Source organism: Miniopterus schreibersii (genome assembly GCF_964146895.1).
Source record: "Miniopterus schreibersii genome assembly, chromosome: 1".
In the NCBI taxonomy this organism is placed as follows: Eukaryota; Metazoa; Chordata; class Mammalia; order Chiroptera; family Miniopteridae; genus Miniopterus; species Miniopterus schreibersii.
The window spans coordinates 113720622-113742591 of record NC_138101.1 but is presented as its reverse complement, the minus strand read 5'-3'; the positions used below and the strand labels follow the sequence as shown (position 1 = coordinate 113742591).

The 21970-nt window shown below is 38.8% G+C and overlaps 1 long non-coding RNA gene across 1 annotated transcript; it reads right to left on the bottom strand.

Annotated features, from left to right (window-relative positions):
* Positions 1-240: 240 nt before the first annotated feature.
* On the bottom strand, positions 241-9428 carry LOC308553537. The gene is made up of 3 exons (XR_013998258.1): positions 9251-9428; positions 3410-3533; positions 241-889 (listed from the first exon to the last, which is right to left on the bottom strand). It is a non-coding gene; the product is annotated as an uncharacterized lncRNA (long non-coding RNA).
* Between the last annotated feature and the right edge of the window lie 12542 nt (positions 9429-21970).

Sequence of the window (21970 nt, the reverse complement as noted above, 5' to 3'; positions counted from 1 at the left end):
CAACCTGTGTGACTTTTGTTCTAAAGTGGGTCTTTTGTAGGCAGCATATATATATATATATATGGTTCATATTTTTTTATCCATTCAGCTACCTATGTCTTTGGATTGGAGCATTTAAGCCATTTACCTTTAAGGTTATTATTGAGAGGGACTTATTTATTGCCATTTTTATTCTTTATGCCTATGTTCCTCTCTTTCTCTCTATTTCCTCTTCTTACATCAGTCCCTTTAGCATTTTTTGCAGTGCTGGTTTGGTGGTATAAGCTCCTTTAGCTTTTTAATTTTTTTTTATTTTATCTGGGATGCTTTTTATTTCACTTTAAATTATGATTGATAGCCTTGCTGGATAGAATAGTCTTGGTTTCAGATCTTTGCTTTTCATTACTTTGAATGCTTCATGCCATTCTCTTCTGGTCTGTAGTGTTTCTGTTGAGAAATCCGTGGTCAGCCTTATGGAGCTCCCTTGTAGGCAACTGACTGTCTCTCTCTGGCTGCCTTTAAGATTCTCTCTTTGTTTTTAAAATTTGCCGCTTTAACTATGATGTGTCTTGGTGTGGATCTCCTTGTGTTCCTCTTGACTGGGACTCTCTGTCCTTCCTGAACTGGTGTGACTTTTTCTTTTACCAGGTGAGGGAAATTTCCTTTCATTTTGTCTTCAAACAGGTTCTCTATTCCTTCATCACCTTCTTCTCCCTCTGAAAGCCCTATGATATGGATGTTGTTCTATTTCAAGATGTCTCAAAGCTCCCTTATACTCTTCTTATTGTCTTTCAAGTTGCTGATTTGATCCTCTGCTTCATCAATCCTGCTTTTAATTCCTTCCAGTTTATTCTTGATGTCAGATATAGTAACCTTCATTTCTGACTTTTTGTTGTTGTTGTTTGTTAATCTTTACCCATGGATATTTTTTTCATTGTTCATTAGAAAGTGAAAGGGAAGGAGGGGGGAGAGAGAGAGAGAGAGAAACATTAATGTGAGAGAGACACATGGATTGGCTGCCTCCCTCACATGTCCCGATAGGGGCTGAGGAACAAACCTGCAACCCAGGTACATGTGCCTGACCAGGAATAGAACCTGTGACCCTTTGGTCATCAGGCCAACACTCTACCACTGAGCCACACTGACCAGGGGGTGACTGGTTCTTATTCATGGTTTCTGTGTCCTTTTTCATCTCAGTGTTGTTCCCGCTAAGCTCCTTGTAGTTCCTGTTAAGTTTCTTGTAGTTCTCATTAAGTTTCTTGAGCAACTTTATAACCATTACTCTGAACTCTATGTCTGATAAATTGCTTGCCTTCATCTAATTTAGGTCTTTTTCTGGAGATTCTCTTTTCCCTTAATGCTGTTGTTTCTTCTTCTCCCCATTTTAGTTTTCTCTTTGTGTTCATTTCTATGTACTAGATATACCTGCTATGACTCCTAGCCTATGTAGGGTGGCCTTTTGTATTGAATGTCCTGTGGGACACAGTGATGCGGTGCCCTTAAACTCCTGAGCTGGATGCTCTAGGAGTGACACTTTTGTGGGTTATTTGGGTTCTCCTGTTGTAATTGGGTCTTGATTGTTGTAGTCCAATTTGTGGGTGGGATCTCCTCTCAGGCTGGCTAACTGTGAGGCTCAGCCCCGAACATATCATGTGAGCTGTTGCACAGGTGCTAAGAGTACAAAACAAAACAAAACAGGAAACAAACAAAAACATACAAAAGATCCTGACAACAACAGCAAAGACAAACCACAAAAGAACATAGAATTTGGAAAGAGAAAAAAGAGTAAGAATAATGAACATAAAAGAAAAAAGAAAATAATACTAGTAATTAAATTAAAAAACACTAGAAGAAAAAAGGGGGAGAAAAAGATTCTGAAAGCAAAGAAAGGAGCCAAAAAGTAAGAATAAGGGGTAGAAAAAGGAAAATGGTAAAAAAGACAAGACGAAAGAGAAAGAAAAAATTATGAAAAGGTAAAAAGAAGAGAAAGATAAAGTGAAAGAAAGAATAGGGAAAAAAAGAGAAAAACAGAGTACTAAAAGGAAGGAGGCAAATAAGAGATTTGAAAGAAGCAAAAGAGAAAAGAATAATAATACAAAAGCAGTAAAAAATAAAAAACGAAGAAAATACTGGAAAAGAAACAACCAGCAAAAAATAACCGCAACCAAGTGAAGTTTTCCTTGGCGGATTTTAGTGCCTACTAGGATTTCCCTTTGGATCCTACTCTCATGTTGCCTGAGGGTAAGTGTTCTGTAGGCTGATTTTGGTCCTCCCAGGAGGAACTTTTGTGCCAGCCAATGTCAGAAGCTCTCCAAGTTTGGCTCTTGGCACTCTGTTTGAAGTTTTAATCAGGTGTGGGAACATTTTTTCTGCCAAGGGCCATTTGGATATTTATAACATCATTTGTGAGCCATACAAAATTATCAACTTAAAAATTAGCTATGAAAAAAGCTCCTAGATGTATTGAATTTTGAGCCCACCTGCAGTTGCCTTGGCAGGGCCAGATCAAATGATTTCCAGGGCTATATGGCCAATGGGCCAGACGTTCCTGACCTCTACTTTAAGTGACCCGCAGTTTGTGGCTGCTTTCACTCAGCTTGTCTGCCCATGGGAGGGGTTGAACTGAGCTCCTAATTCAGCTTTTTAGCAGCATGAGGCCCCAAGGCAGGCAAAGGGTGTGTACCTGGACTATTTCCCTGTTGTTGGATGGGCCAAGTCTCTCTTAGGCAGGCCTGTTGAGTCTGCTGGAAGCCAAGAGTTTCTTTCAGTCCTCCTCTGAGAGGGTAGTGCCAGCCACATTCCTGGGAATGTGGGGGAGATGTCCTTGCCCCAACCCAACCACTGAAGCTCTCTGCAACTGCTGCTCTCTGAGACAGTTGCCTCCTCAGTTGGGGTGTTGGTGCAGGGTGGTGCCTGCAGGATTCCAGATGGTGTGGTGAGTGGGATTCTTTGGGTGGGTTCACTGTATCCTGGGGGAGCAAGGTATTTTCCTCTGCTATTGGGAGGGCCTTGCATCTCTCAGGAGAAATGCCACTTTGATAAGGAGTAGGGGATGACTCAGCACAGGTCTCCCAGCTGCCATCCTCCCTGCTACTCTCCCCCACTCCTTCCACCCCCGTCTCTCTTCAGGTGACTCCAGTCTGCACCACTCTCCCTCTGCCAAAACCCAGGATGAGTGTCTGGGAACAAAAATCCTGTGTGCCAGGCACTCCCCTCCCCAATGGCTTTGCCTCTGGGCCACACAGCTTTCTGGCTACTAGAAGCCCCACCACTGGTGCTGCGTGGGTGGCTGTTGCCGACTCTGGCTGTCCTGACTGGGGTGCCCTGCCTGGGGTCCCAGCCTCTCTCCTGTCTGGGGAAATCCTTCTCATCCTTGGCCCGTGGCTCCTGAGAACTAGGCCAGTGCCTCTTGCAACACCACCCTTCCTACCAGTCTCGAAGTGGTTTCTGTCCTTCCATGTTTGAAAGTATCCTCTTTAGCCAATCTTCAGCTGGTATTTCAGGGTGAATATTCCCCAATTTCCAATCTTCATCTTGATTTGAGACACTTTTACCTGTTAGAAATGAGAAACAGTTTAAATTTTCAAACCTAAAAGTTCTGAAATTTCTGGATGTCTGCAGCTCTGCTGGAGTCACCTTGGCTCTGCTCCAAGTGTCTTCTCATTCCAGAGCCCAGGCTGCAGAGGTAGCCACAACATGTGACTTGATGGTCTCAGAGTGGAGGTCAGAACATGAGAACTGATGGGAACATGTAATCCCTCTAAAAACTTCTGTTCAGCCCTAGCCAGTTTGGCTCAGTGGTTAGAGTGTAGTGTCGGCCCGCAAATTGAAGGGTCCTGAGTTTGATTCTGGCCAAGGGCATGTGTCTCTGTTGCAGTCTCAATCCCCAGCCCCAGCTGGCACATGAGCGGGAGGCAACCAATCGATGTGTCTCTCTCACATCGATGTTTCTCTCTCTCTTTCTCTCTCCCTCCCTCTCTCCCTTCCACTCTCTGAAAGGCAATTGAAAAAATAACCTTGGGTGAAGATTGAAAAAAATCAACAAAAAAATGTTCTGCTCAGATGTGGCAAATGGTTCATCTGCTTGTCACATGGCTTATCCCAATCAGTTGGATAAGGATGTTTACAGGGAAAACTGTAAAAGAGGAGAAGGAAATAGATAACTGTGAACAAATGATATGATCTCCACCTCATGAGGTGGATCCTGTTATAACTCTCTTTCTGGAGAAGGAAATTGAGGCAAAGAGAGATAAAATACCTTTCCCAAGGTCCTGCAGACCCTTAATGGTAACACCAAGATTTGATCCTTGGGAGTCTGACTCCATGATTCTGAGTCATTCTCTAGATTCCTCCTCTGACAGCTCTCATTTTTGTGAAAGTACCTGTATCATCTTGCCTAAATTTTCAGCAGGCTTTAATGAAAAAATATTTAGTAAAAAGACTCAAATATGGCAAAAATAAACCTTTATGAAATGATGTTATGGATTTCTTCAAGAAATAATTCATTAAACTGATGCCAGTTGTAACTTGTGAGATCATCATAAAGCTTAATGCAGGAATAGTAAAAACACAAGTGTAATCCATTCACTGCTTGTTCAATTGGATACCTGCTGAGGAGCTCTTGGCTTCCTTTCTCAATTGCTATGCTGTACTTTCACCCAGAACCTGAGAGTATAAATAACCTAAGGTATTAGATCATGAAAGGAGTTCAAAATCCCGAAACTTTCACCCAGATAAGGAAATCTTTTAGAACAAATCCTTAAAGAATTGTCATTATTAGCCCAAATCTCTCAATTCAAAAGGAATCCAGCTCTTGTTAAATAACATGGTTAGGAAAACAGTAATTAAAGCCACACGTTGCAAGCCCCTCGCAGGCAAAATGGTCAAGTTCCGAATGAGATTTCTTTGTCAACCTTGACTCTTCCTCCTTTTACTACTCTCATTTCCTCAGAACTGGCTCAGATTTGCCTGGCAGAAGAATTTTCTCTAAATTGCATTCAGGCTTATTTCCAGAGACCTAGGGCTTATACCTATTATAGACTGCAGCTCTCAAACACTCTCTAAATAAATATATCTATACACAATTAAATAAGGAAAAATAAAATTAAGAGTGACTTTGAGGAAGGAGTCATAAAAATACTACCAACACACTGTTACAGGATGGGAGGGACAAGGGGAGAGGTGACTTGGTTTTATGGAGTTGGTTCTGCACTGTCTTATGGAGGTAGTCTAATCAGAGCTTGAAGAATGAGGGAACCACGTCTTGCCAGTCATAGTCAGAGAGAATCTGATGCTATGGCACATGCATTGGGGATCCTTCCGGAGAAAAGTCACTAGTGACCATTGGTATTTATTCATACAGTGAGATATGCCACATGTGCAAGCAGCTACTTTCCCCCTGAAAATTCCTTCACTAATTGAATTAGTCAGGATACATTAATGATTATAATGGATGGTTTCCAATACTTGATAACTTAAGGGTATAAAAAGTTTATTTCTCTCTCTATTCTAGTCTGGGTTGTTGGTGGATGGCCTCCCATGCAGTGATCCTGGGACCGGTGATCCTTCCATCTAATGACTCGACACCTTTTGGAGTATCAGAATTCTCCACCAGAAGTTTCTGGAAGTGGTGTCTATTGTATTTGCCCACATTTTACTGGCCAGGACTCAATCACATGGCTGCATATAACTGTGTGGGAAGCTGTGAAATGTAGCCTTCCAGAGTGCCTAACAAGGAAGGAAATGAATGGGTTTGACGTACATGTTACCAAAACCTCCTATAGATAAGAATCAAGTGATGTTTGCATGGGTGATGAAGAATACAGCTGTTAGGTTGAGTGGGTTCTCTGCTCATAGCCAAAAGATGTTCTGAGTCCATGGCATCTGATACAGAGCTCTTAACAGTTCAGCTCCATCCTACCTTTCAGGTTTCATCTCTTCCTGATCATGGCCCAGCCCCAACCCTCCACACCCCATGTACTTAACACTCTGGCCAGACCAGACTACTTGTTGTTCTTTGAATGTGTCACATATCTTCACACCTTTGGGCCTTTGCAAATGATGTTTCCTATCTGACACATCTACTCCTCCCCTCTACCGCAAGAGCCAGCTCAGATATCTCTTTTCTATAAGACCTTCCTTGAACTCCTTTCCCCCAGGCCCAATTAATTATTGCCTTCCTCATGCTCCAAAACATTCTATATATTATTTTATTATAGTTTATGATGTTGCATCTTTCTCATTTGCTTATTTACACATCTCTTCTCTATACTGTAAGATGTGGGAAAATTAGTGAGTAAGATACACACCTGGGAGTCCCAAAGAATATCTGTGTCTAAGTGAAGACTCTCTTAGCAGGTATAAATCAAGAATTGGCCAGAAATTCAGAATACAGTAAAAATAATGAGTTTTATTTAATAACTGTTGTCAGCTATTTGGAAATGTTCCAGGGGCATCACTCATTCCTAGAGAAATATAAAAGCTAAAAAAAAAAGTAGCAAAAGTAATACATTTCCGAGGCCAAGGTCATCATGATATTGTGCTTTTTGCACTGCTTGCCAGAGTGCTGGTTCAGGTGCATGGGAAAGAATAAAACTGAGCTCAGTGAGCATCTCCAATGAAATGCAGTCCCTACAAATTTGTGTGGAGGATGCATAAAGTCTTGAAGAAATGCAGAAAAGAAATAAGCTTATATCAACATTTCATTGCATGCTCTTGGCAAAGGGTTCCGTTCCGTAGGGGAATGTGTGAGGTTCTGAGTTGAGCTCTGCTGAGACTCTGAGTCCTTCTTTCCCAGTAAATGGGCTTGAAATTCCATCTTACCCCAAATCAACACAGACAACTATAGTTCAAGAGAAAATTTTCCATTACTATAATGATGGATTGCAATAAAAAGTATTGGCTGAACCTCTTTCTCTTCTTAGTCTCCATTTATGACTCTAAGCTTAGTAACTTTCAAGGTAAAATGAGTTCACTTTTTATCCAGATTTTTAAATTTGCTACACTCCTCATTTCATGTGGTTGTGTTTATACAAGCTCACAACCCCTCTCATTTTTTCTCTCCTGGCTCTGATTTCCCAGTGCCTCAGGAAAGACCTTCTAAGACAAACTTTCCTAGTACTCAATGCATGGCCACTGCTCTCAGAACCATTGAAAATAAACCCTGCTTTGCTGCTTTGATCTTTAAAGAATAAGAGATGAAATAATTTTCTATTTGTGAGTGATTGGCACTACACACTCAAATGCAGAAGAAATAGGTGCTAAAGTTCCTTCTCTCATTCTATTAAGTATCTTTTCATACATTGATTCACAGACATGTTTCCATTCTCATGACTGAACACACAAACCTGTAATTTGTCCACTACATCCATTTTTTTCCCACCCCCTGGAAAAAAATTCTCTTCAGTTTCTGCCAAGATTGTTTATTATCTTCATATGTTTCTGCCCAAAGTGAGTGTTAGAAGGATGCTTTTACAAAATTAAACAACAAAAAACAACAGACATGTAATTTAACAAGACTAGCAGGCAATGGGGTAATAGGGTTCTTTCTACCAATTTTCAGGTGATTTTTGACAATAGCATAAAGTTACTAAAATTTCAAGCTTCAGGAATTGACTCCTTGAGAAAACTGGGGGCAAGGAGAGGATGGGGGGTATAGAAAGAGAGAGAATCCTAAAATGAAAATTCTGAACAGTAAAAACAAGGAAATTATCAAATTTCTTTCATGTGTTTCAGCTATCGTGTGACATATTAGGCATAGAAGGTATGGAAACCACAGAATACATTTACACCCGAGTAGGGTAGCTGCTTGCAAAGCCTTATTACAAACATCAAGGTTAAGAAGACAACTTCAGGTTTAAGCACAAAACGGGGCAAATGAGGACAGCTGTTGAGGGTGGAAAGAAAGGTAGACGTTAGAGAGACCTAGGTCCCAATTTCGTCTTTAACACTGAACACCTTCCTGACTTCAAAAAAACCTACTTCATTTCTTGAAACCTATGCTTCTTCTTTTGTAAATTGAGGAAATTGAATTAGATGACTTTCAAGGTAACTTCTGGTTCTAATAAAGTTCTGTGTGTTCCATTTTCTAGTCTGTATATCATATCATTTGGAAAATCAATTCCATAGAGTTATGCCCCTGACTCATGTCACTAGAAAATGGTAACAACTGTGAAACAGATATTTTGTTGGTTTGTCTTAATATTTTCAATTTTGAAAGAGTTTGTGGGAATGTGTGTGTATGCATCTGTGTTGGTGTAGGATGTTATATTCAGATTTGAAAGCCTTCAAGCAACCAAGTAATTCCATTGTGTTTAGGAGACCAAAAACCAGAGGATCAGCCATAGAGAAATATAGTATTTTTCTTCATATTCTCAATTGTTTATTTTCTTCACACTACCCACCCCCAACACGCGCGCGCACACACACACACACACACACACACACACACATCTCTTTTTTGAGATCTGGGGAAAGCTTCTGCAGACTAGGGCAGTGATGTACAATAGGTCTCTAGCACCGAGGCTCCATTGATGTCTATGAGGAAGGCCATGGTCTTCTTGGGGAGGTTAATGATAGTTGACAGAAGAATAGGGAGTATACCAGACTGCAGAGGAGGCTAACCTGGAGCAGGAGCAGCTAATAATGACACCAAAACGGTAGTGGAGCAGTTTTGATTTCTCAAGCCGGTAGACCTTTTATAGCTTCAGAGGTACCCCAAGCAAGATTCTCAATGCTACCTCCTCTTTCTAGGGTTTGGAAGAATTATGGTATTTTCACTCTAAAGTTCATTGAGCAAAGTCAATTTTTCTTTGAACATATGCTTTTGCAAAACTTATTCTTCCCCAGCCTGATTATATCTGGACTTAGATATGCTATAAATTCTCATGTTTCAAATAATAGATATTATTTTCCTTTAGTCTTACTTCTATAAAAATAGACAAATAAAGCAACAATTACAAATGGAACTAAAAAAAAATAAAATTCTATGGTACAGATTCAATGTAATGCCTTGAATTACTTATACTACTGGATTAGGATCATTGCTTACTGATCTCTAGTTGATTTATACATGTGTGCCCAGCAGAGCACTATTTAAGAATGTGAAGCAGAGTGTAGCTTGCTGCTCAGCTGATGCTAGTGCTGAAAATGATTGCTACCTGGTGAACTGGCAACATGCTCATTAGAAGTCTACAAGCCTGAGGCACTGAGGGCTCCTGGAAGCAAACCCAGCCTAAGAAAAGAAGCTACCCAGTAATAAAGCCTTACTTACCAGTTGGATGAGGGGATTCTGAATTCACCACTCTGCCTTTTCCTGGCTGCTTTTCAATGAACGCAAAGCCCAGGAAAAATATTTCCGTAAGTAAGGATCGCTTTTGTAGAAATTCTCAGAAGACATTGTGGGCACAAAGAACAGGATCCAGAGGCCCCAATACAACGAGATGATGACTGGTGGATGTGGTGGATGTGACAACCATAAAGGAGGGCAGGAAGCGTCTCAGCAGACATGATGGGGATGACGTGACAGCACTGACAGCAGAGGCAGCAGGGCCTGTGGTAATGCTTCATGCAGGTACCATGGGTATCTATGGATAAGGCCTTCTTTGACATACGTTACCGTGCTCAGCACAGGCTGTATGCCACATAGGGGAAATAGTGATGAACCCTGTAGACAAGAAATACTTGAGGTAAGGGGACACTAAATGTAGGAGCTGGTGAGACCAAGAAGCATTAAATCATTGGTGACAGAGGATAAGATTTTAGTTTGTCCTACTGAAGCTTATAATCTAGCTGGGAAGACAAAACTCTCACACCTGGAAAACTAGGAAATGATAAGACATAGGATATGATCAAGCATGACTGCTCTTTGAGATTATATTTGGCTTAGTCACAGTGGAATCTGACTCTTCTAGAAATGGTGAGAGCAGTACACAGGTAACAAAGCCTTCTTACAAGTGCACTGAGCCCTTGCCACATGCCTTGGAGCAGGTAGGAATTTTCTGCAATGTGTGGCCAATCCTCACAAAAGCTGCTAAGGAAGGTTTTATTTTCTTTCTTGTACAGAGGTGAAAAATAGAGTTTCAGCTAGATCAAGTGACCTGCCCAAGTTCACAACAGTTAGTGAGAGGAGAGCTGAGTCAAGGGCAGAGTACAGATCTGTTTCCTAAGAACAGCAGGAACAAGAAGGTGGTACAACAGTAGGCAACCTGGAGAGCCAAGGCAAGGAGTTGGTGTGCAGTTCTGTAGGTGAGGGGATGCCACTGGTGATGATTTGAGAAGACTAACATATTAATCATTGTGGTTGGACTAATTCATCAGGAATTGAGAGAGGAAGAGCCTGAAAATAAAGGTGATCTATCTAAAGGATGTTATGAATAATCTAGTCCTTGTGGAATAGAGGAATGGGAAATTGAATATTACTACAGGCCTTGGTGACTTGTTCCTAGTAAGGACCAGAAAGCCTAATGAGACTTGGAAGACTCTCCCAGGAAATACCACCTTTTATTTCGTGAGCCAGGTCCTGACAAAGCTGGGGCAAACTATAAGTTCAGGTCAACACCAGAGGCCAGGGATCCCCAAACTCATCAAACTGCAATTGAAAACCAAGCTCAGAAACTGATGTGCAGGACTAGGTCCAGAAATAGGCACTAGGCAGGATCAGAAAGGCTAGTGGTAAAGATCTCTTAGGGATACTAGAGTCATCGACAAGTTAAAACAGGAGACTTCTTTAGCCTGGAGTCAGGTCCTCTGAAAATGTAGGGCAAGTGCAGAATTGAGACAAAGTCAGGAATTTCATTTGTCTTTGCTCCAAGCAAGTAAACCAAGGAAAGCATTCAGCAACCAGCCTCTTAGAATTATAGTTTTAACTGAACTGTGTGTTAGTGTTGTCTCAATCTTTAATAGTGGTTAGGATCTATTTTACATATATGATACCCTTCAGCTGGAAGAGTCAGTAAGTTATAATGCCCTAAATCTTATTCTGGAATGTGTGTGTGTGTGTGTATGTGTATAAAATTTCTTAATGTTAAAATGTATCATTAATTTATTTTCCAGTGTCAAGGTTGGAATATAACTATGTGATATATGTCAAATGAATTTCATGGCTACAGTCCAAATGTAACAAGGGAATCATTTAAAACTATCCACATATTTGTGATGCCAATTTTTCATTTTCTTCCATTTTATAAATGCAGCTCAAAATCAATCTATTAACCTTGAAAACATTTTGCCCTGGAATGAAGGTTAGCAGTGAACTTTGTGACCTTCACATGATATTAGTCATAATTAGCAATTAATATTGGCTTTGAGTAATGACGAGCCAGTTGAGACAGGAACAATACTGCAGCCGTTACCAATAAACCAGATTTCAGAGACCATAGGAAAAATGAAGAGCATGCAAAATTAGGCTTTTTAACCTCAAGCTTGTCTGCCACAGAGCTCCTGCCTTTTAAAAACAAATTTGAACATCTTGGCAGCTATTCTGATAAATTACACATAAAATACTCCAGTAAAATATTTGTTATGAGATAAGAAATTCTGTTCAGTGAATTTGAAGGGCAAATGAAGACCAAAAAAATGATGTCTCTGCCCTTTAAAGCTCCAGAGGGATGAATCTGATGGATTTCCCGGGGGCCAGGACTGTTGATTGCCACGAGACTAGAGGAACAAGGCAGGTAAAAGCTGACCAGCATTATTTTAAAAATTAAAATCCAAATAAATGTCTTAACTAAAAATGCTGTAGGAAACATAACTATATTATCTTCAGATGAATTTTATATTAAATTATATTGATTTTAACATAATATAAAATATGACATAGATACTTTTGGATTCACAATAAGAAAGAATAGTGAATGGTTTTCCCACACCGGATATTTGAAAATTAGTCTCTCAAATTCTTTTGCCAGCCTGGCTGGGCATGGCTCAGTGGTTGAGTGTCAACCTAGAATCCAGGCGATCGGGGTTCCATTCCTGGTCAGGGCACATGCCCGGGTTGAGGGTTCAATCCCGTCAGGGGTGTGAGGGAGGTGGCTGATTAATCACTCTCTCATCGTTGATGTTTCTATCTCTCTCTTTCCCTGTCCTTTCTTCTCTCTGAAATCAATAAAGATATATTTAAAAAAATTATTTTGCCATATTTTATGAATATTCTACCTCTAAACCATTAACAGCATGGAAAATTATTACCATAAATTGAATATTTTTCAGCTCTATTATTTGTTGGACATTAAATAAAATAGTGTCACCTTAACTGTAAAAGAATCTAACTTTATGAAATTTGAAAGTATTTTAGTGATATTATTTTATTAATTTAAAAGCATTTCACGTGCAATTTATTAGCATCCTTAAAAATATATCTTTTATAATATTACTCAAAGAAGTAAAGAAATACTAGATTTATCTCAAATATCAAATGCTGAATATCTTCCACTTCCAAATTGAATTGAATTTTAAAATAGTTTCCTAGGATCTTAGCCTATGTTAAATTAAAGAAGAAATACATTAATTAAAAAATCACTATAAAATTATAGTATAAAACCACTGTACATTGTGAAATCTAGACACCGAGGACTGGACATGAACCATCTCTGTCAGAACAAAGAATAGGAAGTTACCTGCAGTAAATATACTCAATGACTTGTCCAGAGAAAGAAAGAAATTAGCAATGGCCTGCTAGCCCTAGAAATTCTTTCAAGTAACCTAGAATCATGAGAATTTATCCATTTGACTTGGAAGAGGTAGTCTAATTATACTGGGAATCAGAAATTTTGCAACCAATTGCTTGGAATATTTTAACAGCAGTGTACCCTTTTCCTGTCTTTTTGTTTTCCTAGCTACCACATTGCATCACCTGGAAAATGTTCTGAGTAGCTATAGCAAAGGGAATGAATGGGCCCAGCTGATATACTACTTTCCATGTATTTCACTGAACATTTACTACATCACTAGGTTCATTGTAGGTGACCTCCTCTTGAACTAAAAATCCCAAGTCCAGTGGAACTGCTCAGAAAATGGAAGATGCCTCCACTTTCAGAAAATATTCAAATAAAGATCTTTGGGGATGATTATGAGCAATGGATCCAAGCATTTGAGGCCACAATACACATTGGTTTCTATCTAAGGAAAGGATCCGGAAGAGATGGCAACAATAAGAATTTGCAGCCCGGCCGGGCATGACTCTGTGGTTGAGTGTCGACCTGGGATCCAGGGATCGGGGTTCGATTCTCCGTCAGGGCACATGCCCGAGTTGTGGGCTCGATCCCCAGTCAGGGGTGTGCAGGAGGCAGCGGATCAATGACTTTCTCATCATTGATGTTTCTATTTCTCTCTCCCTCTCCTTTCCTCTCTCTGAAATCAATAAAGATATATTTAAAAAAAAAAAAAGAATTTGCAGATAGCTTAGAGTCTTCACATATGAACAATCTCAATTTAGCATCAGTCCTTAAAATATAAAATTTTATAATATTACTCCAAGAAGAAAAGAAGCACTAGATTTTTCTCTCTCTCATTATGATTATAAAAGAGGATTAATCCTGGAGTACACTACTGGGGGACTGGTCTGATATGGGTTTTATCCCCTCAATTCTCAGAGATAGCAATAGAGGATTAAACTACAAACTGGTCTTGAGGTGAGTGTTTTGCCAGAAATATAAATATTTATAAACAATATTAGTTTATAAAGAAATATTAGAATTTACTTTTAGTCTTCCTTTGTAGCAAGTTACAACGTACATGTTTTGTTTAACCTCTTCAGATGTTTTGAAATGTTTTGATTTTAACTAGTGAGTACTTTATTAATGGCAGTTCATCTCCTAGATTCTTAATGACTTGGCCTAAAAACAAAATTAAACTTCCTGAATTTGATTTCTCTAAAACATCACTAAATGCAATTGCCCTTTCTATCAAATAAGCCCTTACTGGTTTGTAAGTCTGAAGTGATTTTTTTTCTCTCTCATTATGGTCGCTCCACGACTCTTGACATTCTCTAAATCATCTTTCGCTGAGTACAAGAGGTCCATGAGGAAGTCAAGATCGATGATAGACTTCATCTCTCTTGAATTTTAATGCAAATGTCTGTTCCCCTAATCAAACAAAGGTTAAAAAAGGAAATCAAATTAGCTTATTACAAAAGCCAGCATAACTGAACTGACAAGAAAAATACTTTCTGCATGACAAGCCTTTAATCAATACTTTAAATAAGAATGTCACTGGAAAAAAAAGGGTTCATATGTGGTCTGTTATAATCTGCAAATCAATACGTTCTTTTTAATAAGTATTTGGCCACAGCAGCACAAAAGGCATTGCCCATAAGAATTTCTTTCTCTAAACCAAAATGAAACAAAATTACAGTATAAATGTGGTGTTCAGGGCATAACCTAAACATGTGAAAAAATTCAAGGTTTGCTCTATGTTCATCTTCTATCATTGGATATTAAATATTGAGGAGATTCTCTTTAGCAGGTTGTCTCAATGCTAGTCCCCTGTGTAATTTAGCTGTTCAACAGTAAAATGATGTCGAAAAATAGATCACTTACTAGAGATGCATCTAGGTGCAATTTTTCTATTCTAGGTTTAGTTTGGCTAGCTGAAAATATTTAATCAAATATTTATATATGCAATATAGCTTCAACTCTGGCAGATTTTTAACTGAATCCTACAAAAATAGTCATGTGACAGCTGACTTTTTATAAATAAGTATACTGTCATTGTATTCCATCAAAACCGTAATCAGCTAATATCTGATAAGCACTTTCTACATTCACAGTAGCACCGACACACGTTGACAAGTTGTTTGCATTGCTACCTACATCACCTGGAATCTTCCACTTATTGGATATGCGACCCTGGCATAATCACTTAATTTTCCATACTAGAAAGTATACATGTGAATGGTGTCTACTTTTTTCCTTCCAGCCATCCCCTACCTACCTCCCCTTCGGCAACTCTCAGTTTGTTCTCTGTATATATGAATCTGTTTCTGTTTTGCTGTTTATTCATTTGTGTGTTTGTTTGTTTTGGATTCTGCCTATAAGTGAAATCATACAGTGTCTTTCTCTGTCTGCCTTATTTATTATGAATTGTGTCTACTTCAAAGGCCATTTCAGGGATTTAAGGAAATAAGGTATATAAGATGTTACTATAGTGTATGGCTGACTGTAAATGATAAATGGTAACTCATTATTGAATTCTGATGGTGAACATGTAAAGGAATACAATTTAACACACTGTTTTGGTTTTAAAAGCTCAATAATATTCAGTAGGAATAAATAAAATATACCTTTGAACAACTTGTCAAACCATTGGAGATACCTAACTATGGCCTATAACTTTACCATATGTTTGCTTTGCTTTCTTTCTTTATTGCCATCCAATGGCACAGAGGGAAAAGGCTTTTCTTTAATTCTCCTTATCAAATATTAATTTTAGAAAGACCTCATAATAGCTTATCAGAGAAGTCCAAATAACCAAAATATGCAAAGATGAAATTGTTCTTAAGTTCTTACATATAATAAATGTTATTCTAAACACTGAATACATAACTTTTTTTCCTTCATTCCCCCTTCTGTGAGATATAATTTTTTTATTCTTCCTTAAAGGAATTTTACAAAGTAGATTTCCTAAAAAACCTTGGATTGCTTAGCCTTGATATGCATGCTCAGTGGAGATACAAAGTATATTTCCCCTTACATTTGAAAAAAATATAGACCAGTCTCATCTTTTTGAGATAATTTTGAAGTGATTCCTGAATAAAGTAGGTTTTCTCTAAGTGTCAATGAAACAGATAAGGCAAGACCAGAGTAAATTTATACATCAAAAGCCTACCACTTGGCAACATTACGAAGTCTGTTGCTGCTGCTGCTACTCCCATTCATTTACTAATTTTTAGGTGACCATGTCAAGATTTCTAGGCAGTAGCTTTGGGAGATAAGTGCTTTGAATACCTGAACTATATTAGTTAGTGTAAAACCTGTGTTCTTGAGCATTAGAAATGATGTTCCTATGAATTATAAAAATATGTTAATTAAAACAATGTTTTTAAATGGGACTCTTTCCTGATCTATTAGTGTACCAATTTAGGTCCATACATACAGTGGATTATGATTTTTGAAATAAAGAAAAGTGATGATGGTGGCCAATATATGTGCAATCATTTCTAGTTTATAAAGTGCTCTATTTAATCATTTTCCTAGCTATTATCTGATTTAATTTCCACAGCTATCCTGTGAGACAGGTATTATTATTCACATTTTACAGATTAGGAAATTGATCTATGACAGTTCAAGTATGTTTCCCAAATTATACAGCTGGAAAATGATCAAAAAAAGATTTTAACCTTTAACCTTTAGTGAAGCATTTAACTCCAAATGTTTCATTCTTTTTCCATTACATAACATTGATCCAAATTTCCCAATTTTTCTTCCTTTGTATTTGAGAAAGCTAAACATAATAGAAGTCAAGATAGAAGTGGTTGATGCAATTGTGTGTTTATGAGTTTTCAAGTGATAGCATTTTAAACTTTTATGTACTGTATAAGGTCAAATCTGTGGTTCAAAGTATTGGCAGTTGGGGCCCATATAGTTACAGATTTCCATTTCAGTTTTGAAACTACAGGGATCAGGGCTATCAATAGAAACTTTCAAGTTATTCAGGAGTAAATTTCCTATGTAATAAAGTATTGTGAGTCATCATGATGTTCAGTACTCAGCATTTCCAGTTGTCTTGTAAATTTAAGATGCTTCCAGGTAATAAAGGGTGACCTGTTGAGGTTGGCAAATTAGATATCAAGTAATTAGATTTGTTCAAGAGCTTATCTTGTTCTTAGCAACAGCTGCAAGCTTAGTCCCATCGGGGATGAGTCTTGTTTGCTTTCTGGCTGCTAATTGGGTAAGTCAAGCTCACTTCACTCAGCCTCCCTTCTTTAAAACACATAAACCTTCCAGGAGAGCACTGCTTTCTTTAGTACAGGGCACAACAAATGAATTATTACTATTTGGGGTTCTCTTTATGAGATGCCAGGGAGGGGCATGCATAAATTCACAGATTTGGCTATACAAGCGAAGCTGTTCTGATGTCCAGGATAAGATTTCATAGTGCTTCAAATATCTTGGTGGTGGGCTGTAATGCAAATGATCAAGGCTGGGGAGGTTCTCATTAGATCTCGACAGACAGAAGAAAAACTGTGGAGCCAGAGGAGGATGAGTCATGCCCTTTGTTCAGCCGGCAGCAGGGCTAAACAACACACCTCTGAGGAGCTGCACCCCGGGGGACAAACCGAGCCTCTGAAATTCCCTGGCCAGTCTTATAGGAGCCACAATAGTGGCTCTCGGCCAACGATGAGTCATACATTAGTCAGATAACATGGCATCTGTTATGACTATGCTATATCGTGTTTACATAACTGAGGCCTTCACTGGGAGAAGGTGACGAGAAAGCCTAAATGTTTTCACTTTTCCCACAGGGGCATAATGCTGAGAAAACAGAATGGCAATGAATGAACTGACCTCTATTTGGCCTAGGGGTGTTCACACAATTGTGACTTGTGCAATTAGTTGAAGGCCTTAGTTAATCAACAAACAATAAATAAATGTTGATTCCCTTGTATGTGCATAACATCATGTTCAAGGTTATGGGAGATACACATGATAATAAGACAAAAACTCCTACCCTCAAGGAATGTATAGTCTAATTGGACACATTTCGAAATGTTAGAGAGCCATCCATGATATGTCCCAGATGAATGGTGTTCCAATCCTTGCTTTTGGAATTTAAGGGACTAAAAGGGCAATCCCAAGAGGATTCTGGATTCAGCTTTGAGTTCTGAGTGGTGAGCAGGGGTTTAAATGTCACACATTAGCTGCACCTCTACCCTGTCCTCCTCGCTCCCATTCCCAAGAGAGCTTTGTGAAGAATCCAGGTTGAGGTCTCCAGAAACAAAGTTTAAGGCCAATTTGAGCATCTTTTCCTCAGTCTCAAGGCTCCTGCACAGGTTGAGTCTGAAGGCTCTCAAGGTCATTACACTGGGCATTACCTCTCAGAATCTTAGTTAGGTCCTCAGAATATTGTTTGTGGGAGGCCTGATTTCCATCCCTCAGGCTGTTTCCTCTTCTCTTTCACCAGGGTAGGCAAGAATCTTCTTTGTACTATGTTCTATGTAGTGTTACACATAACAACAAAAACACTTTTATGGCTTTGAAAAAATATATAAATAGAGGTCATGTCTCTTCATTCAGCAGAGAGAACTAAATAAATGTCTGATATTTTTCAGAGAACCATTCCCATGATCAATTTTTCTGACTGCAAAGCATCAAGCACTGTTAAGGAATGATAAATAGCCTGCAAATCAATCTGTGGCACTGCCTGCTTACACAGGCTCTTTAAATCCCAGTAATGATTTAATACACAAACATGCCCAGTGCACCTGCCTCGGTGAAATCCACCTTCTCCTGCTGACTGGTGTAGAATTCTTTCACCTCTTCCAACTGGGCTGTGCTTTCTCTTTTTTTCTCTCCTTGTAACTGATCTTACATGTCTTTCCAGTAGCTTATGTTTATCTTCTGCATTAGATATGCCTTCAAGTGATTTTCTCTTCTGCCTGTTTTGCTGGGGTGCTGTCTGGAAATATGATTAGGCAAAGGGTGAGCAGCCTCACAGAAGGTCTTTCCTCCCAACTAAGCTAAGAGTTAGATCTCATGGGCTTCCCCTAAGAATAAAGCACAGAGACAGTTGTGCTACTAAAGCATAACCTCGGACTTAATTTATAATGGAGAAATAATTTGTGAATAAATATTATGACCCTTATTCTCAGTGTTAAAAGGCAGAATTTAGGGAAAACATCTTTCAAAACAAACATCAGAACTCCACTGGTGGACTGATATGGGATGCCAGGTTTTGGTGAGTAGATAGAGAAGGGGAACCAGGTTCTGCTCTTTACAATTGGTTTGGAACTATTTTAACCAAGTCAGTTGAGATAAGCACGGTTAAGTAAAAAAAATATCCAGGCCTTAGTAGTCTATGAATATATAATGTGGTTAAATTCCTTTCATTACCCAAGTGATGTTAACTTGAGCTTCCACTTATGCATGAAGAACCTTTATGCTTCCCAGGACCCAAACAGTCCCCTGGTGCTGTCTGATGTGTGTTCTCTAATAGGTCATCCTGTCCTTAGGCAGCACTTTCTCCCTAGGCAGAGCTTCTAGACCAGTTCCTCTATTGCTCCTGGCCATTGCTCTGGGCACAGGGATTCTTCATGATCTCCACCTGTGCCAACTCCACTGTGACTCCAGAAGAGATCTTCTTCCATAAATTACCTGTAGGATGGTTGATGCCAGGCTATCACAAAGCACAGGGAAAGAAGAAACATTTTGCCTGCAGTCCAGTCTAAGTTCCACACCCAAGTCCTTGGTTAACAGAATTTACTTCTTTCTTCAACAATTGACAAGAGAAATATCTACTCCCCTAGGAGAGATCCCATTCCTACACACAGGGTGTGTAATGACATGATATCATTATATTCTGGGTTACTTATTAATTAATAACACAATTTCCATAGCAGGAAAAGCAATGTGCACAATGCCCTCTAAACTTACACAGAGAAAAGACACATCTCAAGTAGCCTTCCTGCACCCCCACCCCCCACCAAAAGGCAAGAAATTCATAAAAGGCTTTGGCTCAATTAATTCTAGCCAAGTTTCAATTCCTCAGACAAATTGTCTTCTCAATGTTAAACACTGCATTCAGGTCAATGGCCACCGTGATGTACTAGGAACAATAATAGACCACCTTTCTTTAGATCCATACAATTAAAGAACCACTTAAAGATTTTTCCGACACCAAGGTCAGTCTTTGAAAAGGTGAATGCACTCTTCCAAACTCCTTATAGATAGAAACTCTTGTAGCTTAAGATGGCTCCTTTTTCCAGATTCTAAATTTCAAGTTCCCCAAACAAATAATATTACAAACTTTGATTTATAAATTACTATGCAATAAACTTAATAAGAGAAAAAATATTCCTTGTAAGTTGTTAAACATTCTTTTCTACTTGTGTTATTTGAGGAATTAAAACATGAATAAAAATTAAAGGAATCAGAGCCAAAGGGTTAGTGTGTAAGAATGAAATGGGAGGAAAACCTGAACATGTATTGAGCACCTGCAATGTTCAGTGCTGTGCTAAGTAATTTACACATGATATCTTATCCTATTCTTCAACCATCCTGTGAACTAGGCATTATTATAGCTACCTGTTAGATGAGAATGAAATACTTTAGACTCGGGGATATTACATATCTTGTGCAAGGTCACATAGCTGGTTTGTAAGTATGGAGTTGCACTTAACCAGGTCTGTAAGATTCCAAACCTCCTTTTTGTTCCCATGATCACTTTAAACTTAGAGGGTATGTTCATTAAGCTATGGAAGCCTAGTGGGATCTCTTTCTCCATCTTGGACCTTTGCATATGCTTTGTTGGACAAAATGAATGTGATCCTGTACCTTAGCCACTTAAAATTTAAGTAATTCATTCATTTGAGTCCTTACTGCATGTCAAACACTGTGGAATTTACAGGTACAGAAGCCAGGGTTGGTGAAGGAAGTCATTTCAGCATAATGCACTTCTAGTTCTCCTCTAGTCACACTTCATCCCTGGCTGCCACTCTCACCTTCACACCAATCATCTTGAGAAAAGGGCTGCAACCTTGGATCATTTGGGCATTCAGAGAACTTGAATGATCAGAAGACTCACTCCCATGTTTCTTTTCTGTTTTCCACTTTCTTATCATTTTTCTGTAACTGTAATTGAGTATAGATTTTTAATTGTAGGAGAGTACATTTTTAATTATGAGAAAATAGTCATGAATAAAAGTACATAAAGGAAGAGATTTATGAAGCTTTTAGAAAAATTAGAGGACAATTCCCTAAAATGTCATCATTTCTTATTCTTAGTATTGACTTGTTAAAAGTGAATCTCATTACCTTTGTTTTATCTGGCATATTTATGAAATATGTTTATTTATTAATGAATTTTTCCAAAGCAAATGTAACAGGCATATAAGGGCATTCTCATAATCACTTAGCTATATGGCTATGGATATTTATCACTGGTCTTTAAGACTATTTAAAAATGAAGAGTTCCAGGAAAACACTAAAAGAGCATCAACTCCTTAAAATGCATGCATTCCATGAATAATTTATTGAAAGGATTAAGAAGAAAATATATTTCTGATTTGTGGTGAAAAATAAACCTCCTCAGTAACCTTCCCATAATTTTTCAGAACAGTTTTCTTTGTCTTCAAATGAAGCCATGGTCCAAATCGGTGGTCACACTTGTCAGGGGTTTGCCACAGAGGCTGCTCTTCATAGATGTGGCACAGAGGGAATGTGGAGGAAACTGATACCATTATCTCCTTTCCTGGAACTTTGCATCCCCTGTCACTTCTACTCTTGCAGCTACTGGTGGGCATTACTGAAGTCCATAAGTGACACCTGAAGAAGGAGCAAAGTCATACAATCAGACTGTCACTAAGAGAGGGATCTGCAGGCTTTTCATAACCAGCTCCCTTATTCTACAGAGTGGAAAACTGAGGCCCAGAAATGGTGACTGACTCGTCATGGTCACCTGATAGATACCAGAAAGATTGAGACTCTACCCAGGGGTTTTTCTCTATTCAATACTGAGAGGTAAGGTCTCAGAAGTTTATCTAATCTAAATTTCCACCTGCTTAAGTCTGCACTTAAAAGAGCAGCAACCACCTGCTGGACCAGAAAATCTGAGAATTCACCTGGCAGCTGGAGGAGTGGATCAGTCACATTTTGTCATCAGAAATCCCAGGAAGTGAAGAATACATGTTTGAAGAAAATATCCATAAACAGCAAACAAGTACATGAACATCAATTATGAAGATAGTATGAAGTATGAAGATAGTATACAGCAACTAGTTCTCAGCAATGCTTCTTACCTTTAACTGCAGGTTGAGGACTTAGAGTTCTAGCATCCACAG